The 13,706-nt window shown below is 47.5% G+C and overlaps 1 protein-coding gene across 2 annotated transcripts in view; it reads right to left on the bottom strand.

The window, feature by feature from the left end:
• Positions 1-13,706, bottom strand: part of UBAC2 (UBA domain containing 2) — an 885,094-nt gene that overhangs the window by 31,402 nt on the left and 839,986 nt on the right. The window lies entirely within an intron of this gene.

Below are 13,706 nucleotides of genomic sequence, written 5' to 3'. Positions count from 1 at the left end.
ATTTCTGCATCGTATCTTCCGTTTTCCCTTCCTTTATTTCTTTGTCTGCCAAATTTGGGGTCATTTTTTCCTTCCCAACGTTGGTTCTACACACAAATTATTAAGTAAAAGTGAAAATTAAAATTAGTTCTGGTACTTGTTACAGTAAATGTTTTGACAGAAACAGAGGTGAAACTCCTAATTAAAAATGAGACTGGGGATTACTCAAGGTTTCCCCTCTTTTTACATTTCCTCCGCGGAGAGTTCATCCATTTTCATGTCTTCAGTGACCACCTGAGTCTCATTCCCGCACTTGCCTATCTGCCTTCACCGTGGCAGGCGTGTGTCCACTTCCCAGCTCACGCCTGGACTCGGCTCTCCTCTGTCCATCAAACCCAGCCAATGCTCAAGGACTACTGATTTTCCCCTGGGAGGGGATCTGCCCATGTAGGTCCTTGCTACTGCGTTCCAAGATTATGCCAACAACTTCTTGGATGACATGACTGCCAATAAGATTTCCCCAATCCAATCTGCATGCCACGGTCAGTGAGTGTGCACGAGAAGCCCTTTCACAATGACACTGCCTCAACCGAAAACCCTTGGGCATCCTGTCTGAGTCTGTCCTGTTTTGCAGGTCTGCCCAAACCAGCCCCATCCTAAATTACTTCTTTCCTCTCCTTGGCATGCTCCTTCCACCCCATGTCGCCCACTTGCTGCAGACTATGATGGTTCAAACTGTCCCTGCCACCTAAAGTGCCCTCCCTGGTCCCTTCCATCTGCATAGGGCCCAGCTCCTGTTTCCCATCTGTAAGTGGCTTCTTTCTCAGCAACCCAAACCCTCCTGTTCCCCCGCTCTGCTGAACTTCCACAGAATTCAGGCAAGCTGCCAAGTGAACAGAAAATAAAACACTGAATCTGGGTTTCCCCAGCTGTAAAATGGAAAGCTGGACTAGATAGCCTTAAGCTAGTTATGAGCTGTCTCTTCCCAATCATTATATTAAAGAACATCTGGAAGGCCAAACAGTTCTCTTTCAAAAAGAAGCCTCAGGCCACCTGCCAGAGCCGCTACACGAGGAGCTCCTGGGCAGATGCTGGGTTGATACCCCCATGTCACCCTCCTCACACTGCTCATGAATGTCACCTGTACGATCCCCTATCCCAATAAGATATGAGCTCCTTGGGCAACTGCCCTGTGAGAGCCACAGCTGTGGACAGTGTCCACATGAGGGAGCAGGTGCAGAGGAGTGAAGGGGGGTGCAGTGGCCTCCCCTATCCTAAACCCACGATCTGCCTGCATCCCCTGTGAACAGGCACTGTGCACGTGCACACATCTCTATCGCTTAGACAGAATGCTTTTACCAAATCTCAGTATGGCTAACTAAATCTGTGCTCTAATCTTGGGTGGGAGATTGTGACTCACGACTCAGAAAATTCCTGGCCTCTGGCTGCTTTCTCCACAAAACCATGTCTGTCAACCACAGCAATGGGCTGCTGGCTCTGAACCCTTGGGGGGTTGCACGAAATCAAGGGCCCCAGGAGTTTTTCTGAGATGTTCATGGGTACTCCAGTGGTCTGTTCCTCATTAAGAGTGTTTTCTGGTTTTGAAAACCCATCAGGATGGCTTTTTTTTTGGGAGGAAAAACTTCCCAGAATGATTATGAGGAGGATTTTTCTAATATTCCCCTGGTTTAACATGATACTGCTTCAGAGTACATCTCTAAATTCATTCACCCTTTCAAAAAGTGATTAATAAGTGACGAAAGGAAAACCCAGGAAAAGAATTAGGATTGCTGATAACTTTTACATCTTCAAAATGCCAAGTACCTCATCATCATTTGCTTGTTTTCTGAAGTATCATGAGATTGTACCTCGCTCTTCTTTCTCATGAAGACACCAAGGCGGAATGGAAAATAGAAATGATTTTCTCAAGGTCACTTAATGAGTCAGTCTTGGAAAAGGATCACATTTTAGATTGATCCTATCTGTTCTGAATTTTGTCAAAAAGATCAGTATGATCAACTACAAAAGCACTGGAAACATAACAGTAGTTTCTGCAAGGAGGTACAGATTGAGATAAACAACGTAGCTTTAACTTCACTGAAAATAGAGTTTGGCATGTAATTTTCATTTAATTTGCAGATTTTTATCAACTAAGCCCTGGTAACTTATTCCACATCTGATGCTATATACTTATAAACTCTTGAAAGAAGAAAGTCATAAAAGAACTAGCTCTAACTGATTAGATTGCTTTGTTGACAAGGAAGCATAGCAACTCGAAAAGAATCGTTTTCAAATCAAATTGCACCAAAAAGTGAAAGAGCATAGCCAAAAAGGAAAAGTGCTGAGAAGGGTGCCACGTGTCAGCTTGCTGTCTCTGAGGATGCTCGGGACACATGAGAATTTGCTCCCTTTGGATTCCTGGTGGACTCCTTTGCAACACACGTGCAACGTCCCGACCTCTGCCACGTGGGTGGAGACGGAGGTACAGAGTTTCTGATGGTGCTGCCTCCAGACACGATTTCTTGACTCTTCCTGGCTGCGCTACACGTTTCTCCCAGAAGAGTGACCATCACATTTCACTGTAACTGACGCTTTCTACTCTAAGCTCAGGGAGAGGAGGGATCGTGCTGCCTTGGTCACCGTGGGACTCCCCAGAGCCTGACACTGAGTGTATTCTGCGGAATAGATGGTAATGAAAATGGTAGCACTGGTGAGGCCAAGAGGCAACAGGAAGCTTCCTAAGGAAGCTGGCCCGACGAAGGGGCAGTGACAGAAACTGATTTGGTGGGGTGGCACTTGCACACATAAAGCTCTCCTAGGCAGATCTTGCTATGTAAACCACAGAGGGAAAATCAACCATGCTGCAATATGCGTCAACCTCAGAAACGTGAAGCTCAGCGAAAGAAGCCAGTCGTAAAGATCAGCTACATATGCTTCCATTTCTATAAAATGGCCAGAATAAGCAAGTCTACAGTGACAGAAAGTAGATGAGTGGCTGCCTAGGACTGGGCGGATGGGAATGACTGCTAATGGGGCACAGTTTCTTTTGGGGTGATGAAAAAAGTTCTCAAATTGTGATGGTATTTGCACAACTAAAAAATACTAAAAACCACTGAATTGTACACTTCGAAGGGGTGAGTTATATAGTATGTGAATTCTATTGGCTGCTAAAAAATACATCAAGGACCAGAAAATACTTTTAAAACACTAAAAAAAGTTATAGAATTAAAAATACTTGATTAATGAGAGGAACTCTCATGACTAACAGGGCAGCTCTGCCCCCCGATGCACATCTCAGATGATACCGAATGACTGTTGCTGGGGGAGGATAAAGAGAATTTTCACAGCCACAAAATGTTACTAAGGGAGGGTGTGCAGCTAAACTCACTGTAACCAAACGCTGCGAAAATAACTGAAAGCACGTGTGAATAACGTTGAGCTGCTCTGTGTGTCGGTAGCTTCTTTTCTTGCAGGTGAAACACAGAGGTGATAATCAACCAGTTAACACTGGACAGCCCAATGAGATGAGGAGGCAATTAAAAGAAGAGCACCAAGGACTCCAGGGCTTTGCTGCCAAATGTTCCACTTGGCTTGTACCAACAAGCAGGATTCATCCACAGTGGGCTTCACCTTAGTTCTGCTTCTAAAATAGATGGACATTTTTACAGAAAAGTCTTATGGAAAGCTTTATCCTCAAGTTTGTGTTGTGGTATATAACAGCATTCTCATCATCAGCCAACTGAGAGAGGACTGGTTCCCACAAACAACAGATGACCAGAACTAAGAGAGAACTCACATTTCCAGGTAACAGGTTACTTTGAAAGCTGCTGGCTATATAACCTTCTAGAGCAGGGGCCGGCAAACATTTTTCTGTAAAGGGCCACATAGTAAACATTTTAGGTTCGGAAGACAAAGAGGCAAGAGATCAAGGATATTATGTAGTTACTTATATAACCATGTAAAATCCAAAAACGGTTCCCAGCTTCAGATTGTACAAAAACAGGTAGTTTGGCCCACAGGCCATCACCTGCTGACCGTTGCTCTAGAGGTTACAAGCTTTTACGTGTAGTAACTATCAAGGTTGGCTCCTAAATCAGGACTCTCTCAAACTTCCTGAGAGCCACAAAAACAGATGCCCAATACTATGATAATAACAAATATCTGATAGAGCCTCTGGTACCTAAAGGTAATTTTGTATAATTTTTTTTATCCCCAGTGACAACAGTATTCTACAGATTGTGTATAGATGTCCCTGTCAACCCAGGAGTGAGTTCCTAACTGCCCATTCTTGTTCTTTTCATTATATTACACTGCTTTCTATCGTGAGCATGGCTCTGAAGAAAAACAACACTGTTTTCTTCCTTTCTACACTCACGCACCACTCAACACAACATTCTGACACCAGATGTGCTGGGGGGCTTCCCCCATACCCCAAGCAGTGCTCCAGTGGACACCAGCAGCGTGTCCTATAACTTAATTCAGTCTCCACACTATCTCCCAGGAGATAACATCAGAGCCCACAGGTTAAGGGCCCATTCCCACGAGACTGCTCCCCTACTTCAGGTAGCAATCGCCAGCCCTACCCTAAGGTTCTGACCAACGTGCTATAAATGAGGGTTCCCGTGGTCCACTCCTCTTTTGCTAGGACGGCTCACAGATCTCAGAGAAACACTGACATCTACCCATCTATTAGAAAGGACATTACAAGGGATACAGGTGAACAGTCAGATGGAAGAGATGCACAGGGCAAGGCATGGGGCGTGGCCCCTGCCCCTCTCTGGCACCCCCTGCACCCTGCTCTAGCACATATTCAGCAATCTGGAAGTTCTCTAAACCCTGTCCTTTGGGGGTTTTATGGAAGCTTCATTATGCAGATATAATTGATTATATCACTGGTCATTGATGATTAACTCAACCCCTCAACCCCTCTCCCTAATCACAGAGGTTGGGGGTGGCGCTGGGGCTGAAAGTCTGAACCCTCTAATCACTTATTAGTTCCCCTTGTAACCAGGCCCCATATGAGGCCACCCAGGAGTGCCCGGACATCAGTCATCCATGTGAAAAGACACTTCTCACTGTGCGGGAAGGATTACCCAGGTGCTGAGGCAAGAGACTGAAGGCACAAACTATTTCAGTATAAGAAAGAAAATAGTTAGAATAAGAATAGTCATAATACAAATTAGATATAGAGATGATCATGGACATTATCAATCATCATAAACATTATGAATCATTAGCTTTTAATATTACTCTTTGTTACATTACTAATATAACCTAGAAATAACCGGCGGGCATAGGGTCAGGTGCTGAAGGGACATTGTGAGAAGTGATCTAGAAGGCAAGAGGTGAGCCCTCTGTCACGCCCACATATGGGCCGCTTGAGGGCTCCTTGGTCAAGCGGTAATGCCAGTGTCTGGGAAGACACCTGTTACTTAGTAGACCATGAAAGGGAGTCTCCTATCCTTGGAGGAGTCAGGGAACACTCCGCTCCACCAGCTTCTTGTGGGAGGCTGGATATTATCCAGGCCTGCCCGCAGTCATCCAGAGGCCTAAACCCCTCCCTGTGGTGCTGTGCTTCAGTCGTCACGCTCCTTGACCACTTTCATGTTCCTCCTGTACTCCTGGTTCCTCTTGGAAGTTCGTAGTAGATAGCGGTAGAAGAAATAGTAAAAATCTTAGTCTTTGATCTTTCTTGTAAGTGCATAGAAGAAAACACTGATGTATGCTGCCTTCTCTCTCCCTGCTTCGGCTACCTAAGAGGGAAGGGCCCCCTGTCCTGTGACGATGTGACTTCCTTCACCGTGTCAATCACTTAGAAGACTCACCCTCCTTACCCTGCCCCCCTTGTCTTATATGCAATAAATATCAGCGTGCCCAGCCGTTCGCGGCCACTACCGGTCTCCGCGTCTTGATGGTAGTGGTCCCCCGGGCCCAGCTGTTTTCTCTTTATCTCTGTCTTGTGTCTTTATTTCTTACAATCTCTCGTCTCCGCACACGGGGAGAACACCCGCTAAGCCCCATAGGGCTGGACCCTATACTCACTGTGGAGATTCCAAGGGCTTTAAGTGCTGTGTGTCAGGGGCCAGGGTAGAGAACACATACATCTTTCTTATCCCAGCACACAGAGCTTCTTTGCTACAGTGAGCAAAGGGAGGGAGACATGCACCATGAAGCTGTGGAGACTCAGGTCGCACAGGCACCACTCGGATGATCATTACTATAGGAGACTCCAGAGATTGATCTGGAGGTCTGAAGACAAGGAGGCTCTGCAAAGCCTGCCCTGGTCCTTCACTGTGATGAGCTAAGCACGCTCTAGGCTCATCACCACCAATATCATGAGCACACAGAATTTTCACTGTCTCCCACCTGGTCTTCTTCCTCTACTGTCACTTTTTCTTTTTTTGAGTCGTCATTGCACCTTGACCTTTAGGGATCAAGTGATCATTCCATCTCAGCCTCCTGAGTGGCTGGGACTACAGGCACATGCCACCATACCTAGCTGATTTAAAAATGTTTTTTGTAGAGAAGAGGTCTCACTATGTTGCCCAGCCTGGTCTCAAACTCCTAGCTCATGCTATCCTCCTGCCTTGGCCTCCCAAAGTACTGGGATTACAGAAATGAGCCACTGTGCCCAGCCTAGCATCATCCCTTCAAACAATGTTCATATTATGACTAAAATGAGCTTTCTTAAAAACAAATCTAACTTACCCTCATGTTTAAAAGGCCTCACTGACCCACCACTTCTGGCAGGATGAACACAACAGCAATTCTTAGTTTGGCAGAGCGCCCCTGTCCTGGCCTCTGCTCTCTTCCCAGCCATGTCTTTCATTGCCTCTTTCTTATGGGAACCTCAATCTCAGGCGAGTGCAATTCCTTGCTGTCCCCACAGCTGTTATGAGCCTCTGTGTGTTTTTTCATAAGGTCCCCTGTGACTGAAACACCTGCCCCAGTGCTGGCCTCAAGATTACCCCCGCTGTGTCCCTTAGGGAGAACTGGCCACGGCCACCGTTTAGGCCTCAGGGTTCTTTTTTCTCCTCTTTGCACAGACTCCCATAGAAACCTAGTGCCTAGTGTAGCCTCATGTCTTCCCCTTGCTGGCTGCAAACTTCTTGAAGGTGCAGGCGGTGTCTTATTTAATCCCTCAGGGTAGTACACTGCATTAGAGCCAAAAGACAAAGAAGTACAACAGCTCCTGTCCTCCGAGAGCTCATGTTCTACCGGGGATGAATAAAACACAAACCCATGACAAGTTATGTAATGGCCCTGGCAGTGGAAAGATGATTGCAGCTGCAAGTAGCAAAATGACTCTGAGATGCCACCTGCTTTGGAGAAGGCAGTTCTGCTGGGAGACAGGAGTGAGTCAGCAGGCAAGGAACTACTGAGAGCAGCTTATGTGTGTCCAGCACAGTGTCCCAACATGAGTTTACAAAAGAACGGGACAGCAGTGGATGTGGAGGGAGATGAGAAGTGGGTGTCACAGGCTTCGGCCAACACTCTGCAGCCCACTCCATCTTCACTGCCATAGGCCCATGAGACAAGCCTCCAAAGGCCTTTGGATAGTCAATGCTGGTGGGAAACGTCCAGAAAGATCTGTAAGAGGTCAAAGCACACTTGATGACGTTATCACATGCCTGTGCTTAATGATGAGTGTGGGACCACTGTACCCTGCGCCCGTCAGCACCTAGGTCTCATGTCCCAGTTGAAGTGAGATGTACAGAGCCATCTCCCTGGTCACTGTTCGTCAGAGCCGTGGAATGGGAATATGCCACACAATGGACTAAAAATGCTTCAGGAGCATAAGATCATATTGACTTTCCCACAGAGTGAAAGTAACTTCAACTGGTACCAGTGTGACCACAGTGACGTCCCAGAATGAGGCCAGCCGGTCAGAACAGAGTGATACTGACCCTCCCCCACTTCCAGCTCATGCAGCGCTTCTCATCCCCATGTCTCCACCGAAACCCCTTTCAAAAGTGAACTCATTCTGCTGAATCCAGTGGTCTTCTTCCAGTCATCATCTCCACTTGGCTTTTTTTTTCAGGGGTTGGGGGTAGTAACATCTGAATCTGTTCCTGAAACACCTACTTTCCAGAAACAGGCTCCCTGGCCAATGAACTGGTTTTCTCCTTGGACCCTGGGTGTTCTTTTCTTCCCCCTTCTTTACACTCTCTAAACATGGGTCTTACTTTCTACTGTTCTCTCAAAGTATCTGTAGTTCTTTTTTTTAAAAAAATAGAGATGGGGTCTCACTGTGTGGCCCAAGCTGGTCTCAAACTCCTGGGCTCAAGCAATCTGCCCACCTGGTCTTCCCAAAGTGCTGAGATTACAGGTGTGAACCACTGCGCCTGGCCTCTGTAGATGTTTCCAGCCCTGATTATTCATCTGTATTCAGTTTGCCTAAAGTCTCTCTGTATCTATTTATTACGCTCATATTTGCTCATTAATTCCCACAGTTCCTAACAACTGCCAGGCATTATTCATATACTGGAGATACAGAGAAAACAAGTCTGCTCCTTCCTGAGACACAGTGGTGGAGACAGGGCAGTAAATCAGCAGTGAGCATCAGGTTAGCGGCGCCACGAGAGACACGCAGTGGCTACAGGGGTAGAGAGAGCCCTGGAAGCCCCCTAGGAAGCTGGGGAAGGCTTCCCCAAGGAGGCGATATTTGTCAGGAAAGCCAAGGAAATAGGAGCTAGGCAAGGGAAAAAGATGTGTATGTGGGAGGGGTGGGGTGAAGGGGTTGGTACAGCGAAGTTCATTCTGGGCAGAGAAAAGGGAATATGTAAAGGTGAGACTGTGCGAAACAACACGAGCAGCGGTGAACTGCGAGTAACCCAGAGCGGCATGGCTGGCCTAAGGGCTTGCACATGTCAGCAGAAAGGAGATGCGGCCACAGAGCAGGCAGCAGACTTGTGTTGGAACCACCCTGAAAGCTATGGAGAGGCCCTGAAGGATGATAGCTGGAGTGAAACAATCAGATTTGTGTTTTCACAGAGATCACTGGTGGAGGCTGTGGGGCAGGCTCAGGAGGGAGGCAGTCAGTGACAGAGATGGAAGGGAAGAAATTCAGGCAAATGGCGCCAGTGGCCTGAACTACAGCACTGGAGATGAATGACCGACTTACATCAAGGAGGGAGACTCTTTGGGGCTGAACTGGTGGGGAGGGCAGGAAGGACACGGATGCATAAGACGAAAATGCCTGGGGTGAAACCCTAGGTTTGGACTTTCAGGTAAATGATGGTTCATCAGGTAGGGAGTGAGAAAGGGAAACAAATTTAGCAAAGAAACAGTACATGTCAGCTGTGCGCGGTGGCTCATGCCTGTAATCCCAGCACTTTGGGAGGCCAAGGCGTGTGGATCATGAGGTCAGGAGTTCAAGACCAGCCTGGCCAACATGGTGAAACCCCATCTTTACTAAAAATACAAAAATTAGTTGGACGTGGTGGTGAGCACCTGTAATCCCAGCTACTCAGGAGGCTGAGGCAGGAGAATTGCTTGAAGCCAGGAGACAGAGGTTGCAGTGAGTCAAGATTGCGCCACTGCACTCTGGCCTGGGCAACAGAGCGAGACTCTGTCTCAAAACAAAACAAACAAAAAAAGAAACGGTACCTGTCAAGAGCTGATGGGACACTGAAGTGGAGAAGTCTTACAGGCAGTAGGATATTTCGGTCTGGGGCCCCAGGAGAGAGGGAGGTCCATTCTCTGGATCCTGAGGGACTCACAGGAGCCATGAGCTCAACAAAGTGGTGAGGACAGAGGCTGAGTGGGTCCCCTTATGTGTCTAGCGTGAAAAGCTCAGTAGGCAGAGAACTGAGTCTTGGGAAACAACCTATTTAAGGAGTGAACAGAGGAAGAAGAGTTCAATCCAAAGTTCAGCATCAGCCCAGCCAAAGCACTCCTCTGAGAGCTGGGCTTTAGAAACCTCCTTCTATTTGTCTCCTCCTCTGGGGTTTCTCCTTTCCCCTGTCCATCTTACACACTGCAATAAAATGACATTTTTCTGAGATAACTGTCCTATCTTTGTTACTGAATAAACCATTTTTCACAACCAATGTCCAAGCCGAAATCTACTGTCAGGTTTAAACTACCTCCCTCCATTACGAGTTACTAGATCATTCCCCGTTTCTCACTACATGTCTGCCCACATGTCAGTCACAGGCCTCCTGGAAGCCTCTCCTTTTTAGGGTCTCATTAGCACCTCCAGGCCTCACTCTTGCTGGTCCTCTCCTCTGGAATGATGTGCCTTACCCTCTCCACCCATCCAAATTCCACCTGTCCTTCTACTTCCTGAAATCTTTTTTGGCAGCATCAGTCCACACCAGTGGCTCTCTCCTCAGCTTTTCACTGCATGGATGCTTCAGTAAATATTTCCTTGTCTTTGGATGTTCATCTATTTCAAGTACAACTGCCTGAGCTCCCTGAAGTTGGCCACAAACTCATGGAGGGAAAGGACATGTTCTTCATTTCTTTTGTGCCCACAGAGAAGCCACCAGTATTGGTCAGAGAGCTTCCCAAGCAGTCTGTGCCCCCAGAGTCACGTAAGGAGCACGTGGCAGGGGGTGGCAGCGAGCACCTGCCAGATGGCAGGATGAACTCTGGCATAAGCAGGCAAGAGAAATCTAAAGAAATACAACACTGAATCAAGACTTGAGTGTTATTTTGGAATACCTGAAATGAAAAACTGCAGACAGATCATGTGTAACATACGGTAGTTAGTAACTGAAAAAAATGACATTCTGACTAAATAAACTCAGATTCTATGAAAAGCATCTAAAAATCAACAGTTTTTAAATAAATAAATAACAGCTGCATTTTAAATGAAATACACAGTATGAGATTGCCTACAATAAAAGATACAGCAGCAAACAACAAAAACATACATTTGAAACATAAAGAAGAAGATGGAAGCAAAAGTTCTAACTTAACCCTAATTAAACCTGAAGCCTGGCACTGAGTTTCCTGCCAGCCAAAGTGAAAAGGGGGAAAAAAAAATCACCAAGGAGCTCTCATATTGGGAGGTATATGAGTTAGGGATCAGACACAGAGATCTCAGAGTCAGACACAGCTGGATCTCACTCCCAGATCCCCATCAGCAGCTGCCCCTGGACAAGCAAGCACTCCCCTGAGCCTCCGGGGAAATGAGGGAACACCTGCATCTCTCTAGGCGCACACTGGGCATACATGAGATAACATATACTGAGTACTTACCATAGGACTGGCACAATAAATGGTGGTGGTCTTTTTACTGATAAAGAGTGAAACATGCTAATTCTGCAAGAGAGACAGGACCCAAGCTCCATAAGAAAAAGGACTAGGGGCTATCTTTCTTATACCTGTGTCCTCAATGTCCAGCCCTAGGCCTAGCATATAATAAGCACTAAGTACTTATTTGTTGAAAAGTAAACGAAAATCAAAATAAACTTTTCCCCTGGTATTACATTCCGATACAACTGCACCCTGTACAGTACTCGTGCATGCACACAAACACGGCAGATAATTCCCAGTGGTGGTTTAACAAGAGTTCTCTACGTGGTGATTTATCACACTTATGTGAATAACACTGAGACACAGCTGAGTGAAGAAGTTCAGCAGGAGGCTAAGCACTGAGTTTTGGGTGTATCCATGTGCAGACCCTAGAAGTAAGCTTAGCAAAAAATCAAGTCTGCTCTGTGCTGCCCAGCAGACCACTCAATGTAAAAGCCCGGCAAAGGCCCAGGGGCTGGTGTCCTGCTCTGGACTTCAGACCTGTTGGTGAGACCATCCTATGAAAGTGGAGGAGTCTGACAGCAGTACGGACAGCCATAAAGGCCCGTGCCACTTCACAGGCGCCTGGTGGGAATGCACGCTCCAGCAGGGCAGGGATTTGGGTCTGTCTCATTCCCTGAGGCCTGGGTGCAAGCTGGTAGATCCCATGATGTTCCAAGTATCTGGGGTGGGGAAAGACACCGTGCGGAGTTTACGGCAAGGCAGGAAAGGAGAACCATAATGTAGGTCCATAGGGTCCTGGAGCGAGGGTGTGCGCACGCAGCCAAGAATCCCACTTGTATAAACTACTGCTGCACCACGAAGTGCCTGTCCATAGGCCGTAACGTGAGCATGTGGTCAGCAGTGGAGACCCACCACGTTACCAAGCCAGGCGGGCCGACAGAAACCCGTCACCAGATGGACATGGGCATCTGGGCTCAGCATGAGTGGGGCTGCAGGGCATGGGTGAGCTGCAGAAGCAGACATGCCAGACCACCCTGGCAGCCACCTCTGCTGCACCACAGCCTCTTCCCAGCTAACACCGACTGCCACAGCGGTTGGGCCCCTCATGACCAAGTGACAGAGGGGAAAACAGCCAAATGGATAGGCTGGCTCAGGACATGAGTGGCAGCTGGAGGAAACGGCTGCATGATGGCTCGATCTTGAAAGACAATGATCAGGGGAACCCCTATGGGCAGAGCCCGGGCAGCACATTTGGTCACCAACTCTGAGTGGAAAGAGAAGTGGCCTGAGGCAATCACACGTGTGGATCTGCTGGGCATGGCAGATCACCTGGTTGGCCGGTCAGGGGACTGGAAGGAAGGGCACAAGGAGGACCCAGCTAGAGGAACAGCAGCATCAAGTGTTTTGCAGGTAGTGCCCACCACGGGCATCCACCACCGAAAAGGCACCAAGTGGAAGGTGGGCAGAATGGCCGTGGCTCCATCGCCAGATAACCCAGTGCTGGCACACGAATGGACGGCCACAGTGGCGGTACAGAGGAATGTGCGGTCCCCTCACCCAGACCGACCTATCTCCTGCCACTATGGAGCATCCAACCTGGCACCCACAGAGACTGCATGCACCGGATAACCACCGTCCGCAAGCAGAACAGTCACGCAGCACCGAGACGATGCTGGGCCCTTTCCACCCTGCAGTGTTATGGAACACACTGTCCCCCACCCCTTGCCCCTGCCCCAAATTCACACACTGAAGCCTTAACCCTGCGATGTGACTGTATGCTGACAGTGTTCGCTCTTAAACTCCTTGTATAAAAATCTTCCTGAGGAGGCCGATCTGAGAAATGCAGCTTCTCTGGTTTGCTTATGAGTACAAATTCAAAGCTCTCCAATGGAGAATCTCCTCCCAGGACTCCCAAGGTATCTCAGACAACATATTTCCCCCAAATCTGCTCTTTTGATATTGGTGAAATGGAACTATCAGTCCTCTATCTTCAAGATTATCTAGGCCAGAAACATCAGAACACCCCCTCATAAGCTCTTTGCCTCTACCTTTATACTCAATCACTACTCAGTCTGAGTTCTCATACCTTTCGCTCTTCTCCGTTTCCTTGTAGGATTTACCTCCTGCTAAATACAAGGCTTCATCTGTAGCCTGTGTTCACCTTGGATGTAGTTCTTCTCTTACAGAACTTACTAGTTCTTTGCTTTCGGCTCTCAGCTCTCACCCCTACAGAGGTGACTCCATCACCTACATATATATGTAGCTTCCACATCTCCAAGACAGAGATGTCCATCCTCCAGCTTTAAATACATCATGAGCATCTTTATGGCATGTTCCAGAGTCACTCAAATTCAAGCACATCTTTAAGAAACAACTTCTGCTTCTCTCTTTCTCTTGTAGACTCTGCACCTGATAAGGTGCCCCCTTCCTCCCATCCCAATATAAACTCTGGGACCTGCATCTCCAATGAGACTCTAAGGACCTCAAACCTGATTTCACTTCTCCAAACCATCGTGAGA

The sequence above is a fragment of the Macaca thibetana genome, chromosome 17 (genome assembly GCF_024542745.1).
Source record: "Macaca thibetana thibetana isolate TM-01 chromosome 17, ASM2454274v1, whole genome shotgun sequence".
Classification (NCBI taxonomy): Eukaryota; Metazoa; Chordata; class Mammalia; order Primates; family Cercopithecidae; genus Macaca; species Macaca thibetana.
This window is presented reverse-complemented; position numbering and strand designations above follow the sequence as displayed.